General features: G+C 44.2%; 1 pseudogene; it reads right to left on the bottom strand.

Moving 5' to 3' along the window:
- Window positions 1–1,436: 1,436 nt before the first annotated feature.
- LOC111149204 lies at window positions 1,437–2,463 on the bottom strand (annotated as a pseudogene).
- Window positions 2,464–2,864: the final 401 nt, after the last annotated feature.

The following is a 2,864-nucleotide window of genomic DNA, read 5'->3' as shown; positions in this document are numbered from 1 at the left end:
ATATATTATTCTTTTTTTTTCTTTTACTTTTTAAAGCACTTCTATATTTAATCCTGACAAAGAAACAAAACAGCTTTTTAACTCTGGAAGCATCTTTCTAGATTATCTTTTTTTTTTTTTTTTAAATGAAGCAGTAGCAATTTTTGTTAAGGGACCTAAACTGAAAGTAGGTTTAGAACTTTATTTATTTATTTATTTAGTAAAAGATTTTATTTGTTTATTTGACAGCGAGAGAGAGAGAGAGAGAGAGAGAGAGAGAAAGGAAGCACACAAGTAGGGGGAATCACGTGCAAAGGGAGAGGAAGAAGCAGGCTCCTTGGGGAGCAAGTAGTCCCATGCAGGGCTGGATCCCTGGACACTGGGATCATGACCTCAGCCAAAGGCAGACATCTGCTTAAATGACTGAGCCATCCAGGCACCCCTAGAACATTAAAAAAAAAAAAAGTAGCAAAAATAAAAATGACCTTTTAAAAAACATTTTCTTTCTTTCTTTCTTTTTTTTTTAATATTTTATTTATTTGACAGACAGAGAGACAGGAAGAGGAACTACAAGTAGAGCAGAGGGAAAGGGAGACGCAGGTTTCCCACTGAGCAGAGAGGCTGATGTGGGGCTCCATCCCAGGACCCTGGGATCATGACCTGAAAAGAAGGCAGACACTTAATGGAGGAAGCCACCCAGACACCTCTTTTCTTTGTTTTTAATATATGGCAACTGATACTTCCCAGCCACGAGGAGCATATTACCCATTGATTAAATCTTTGATAACAACCTATTTAAAAAGACACATAAATATATGCTTACTCAGATTTATACACTTTGTGTTTTCTTCATAGTTTGGGGCTGGACCCCATGGTCACAACACTGCTTCCAGTCTTTGCCTTCCCATCTTCTGGTACCAGGTATTTGGTCAGCAAAGCAAATTAGTATCGGAATTAATATGCCCTTGGCACTATATCTCTGGAGCAGGGGTTGCTCCTAGCCAAGACCCAGAGCAGTTGACCTCCCCTCGCTAGAGCTATAGCCCCAAGGACTAGGTCCCTGCCACCAGAACTCAGTCTTACATGTTATGCTAAGGAGACAAAACCAAAACAGGAAAGCTCTGACAGCTTTCACTGGCATGCCTCATCTCCCACTACCCCAATGTCCAGGCAGGGCCAGATGACAGGGAGGGGTCTTGGTCCAACATATGGGAGGGAAGGAAGTGGCCACGAGCAAGTACCTGCCTCTCTGTTCCTCTCTCTCATGAGCAGGTTGTAAGGAGGAGGAAGAGGAAGAGGAGGAGAGGTGAACTTCAAGGGATGAAGCCCTCAGGTAGGCAGCTGGCTCCTGCCAGCAGGAAAGGGACAAAGGGGAAGGCAGTGAGTCTTGCAGGGAGGGTGGGGGGTAAGGGTTACAGCTTATGATGGAGTCTGGACAGGAGTAATGGGGATACTAGTCATCTGAGTCCACCATTGGCAAGCTGGGCTGGGTGTCAGGGCAGATAGGCCTCCCTGGGCAACGGCTCATGAGAGAAGGTACAATCCTTCTCTGAGGAGCAGGTGGAGCTTTGGGTGTTGGGAAAGCTTAGACAGTATTGGTCCAGGGCCAAGGACAGGTCCGGGTACTCCTGGTTGGAGGTCAAGGCCACAGTATGATCCAGGTCTTCCACCAGCAGCTTGACGGTACCACATGCTGGCCACCCCTCATTATTGTGTATAACTCTCTGGTGCAGTTATTGGCTTGTCCATCAAATGACTCCTTCAGCAGCTTGAAAACCACCTCCACAGGCACTCCAGGATATGGGAGGCTTCCAGAGTGAAGATTTTGCACAGGAGCACCCCAAAATACCAGAAGTCACTCTGATGGATGTAGATCTGGTCAAACACGGCCTTAGGGGCCATCCACTTCACAGGCAGCCCACCGTTGGTTGTCATTTTATAGTAATTGATGTGGTGATATCTCTGGCAAGGCTGAAGTCTGAGATCTTCATCATGTTGTCCTTTGTCACCAGCACTTTCCTGGTGGCCAGGTCTTGGTGTATGCACTTCTTGGAGGCAAGATACTCCATGCCTCGGGCTACCTGATAGGCACAGGATACCAGATCCTTGGAGGAGAGTTGCTCCACTGCATTGTGGCTGATATTGTAACAGTATTCCAGGTCAGGAGGCCTCTGGGCCTACAGGTACTCCTTATGTTGTCTTTGGAGGCATACTCCATGATAATGTACAAAGGACCATCCTGTGTGCAGGACCCAGCAGGTTGATGGTGTCTTTGTGCTTTCCAATCATCTTCATCATCTCCATTTCTGAGATTAGTTTTGACAGGTCTTTCTCTGTTGCATCTGACTTCAACATCTTCACAGACATTTTGGTCAAATGATTGGATTTGTCTTTGTCTAGCCCAATGGCCTCCTCCAATACCACCTGCCCAAAGTAGCCCTGTCCTAGAGGTCTGCCTAAACCGCCTAAAACCAGCCTGTCTCAAGGTAGGTATCAGCTCTAGATGATCCTCAAAAACATTAAACCACAAGCTAAAAATTCTCTTCACTAGGTCTCTGTCACAGGTCTAATTTTCTTATCTTTTATCATTTATTTTTTTCCTAATTCTTATTTTTAGTATAGTCTATTTTGCTTCCAGGTGTTTCCCCTGTTTTCTGTATGCTGTTTCATGGGGAAGAATTATCCTGTCATAAAATTATTTCTTGAGAATTCATTACATCTCTCAGTTAAAATGGGTACTTTTATGGTATTGATTCATTTGAGTTTTCTCAAAATGGGAAGAATTTTCCAAATGGTGTTTTCCTCAGGCTTCAGAGTATGTCTTAGCCTCATCTTTACTCTTTTTGAAATTCACTTTTCAAATTCTTGTCCCTCTTTTTATCTTT

The sequence above is a fragment of the Enhydra lutris genome, unplaced genomic scaffold, assembly GCF_002288905.1.
Source record: "Enhydra lutris kenyoni isolate GAN:26980312 unplaced genomic scaffold, ASM228890v2 scaffoldscaffold21, whole genome shotgun sequence".
NCBI lineage: Eukaryota > Metazoa > Chordata > Mammalia > Carnivora > Mustelidae > Enhydra > Enhydra lutris.
The sequence above is the reverse complement of the archived record's forward strand: the minus strand, read 5'-3'. Positions and strand labels throughout refer to the sequence as shown.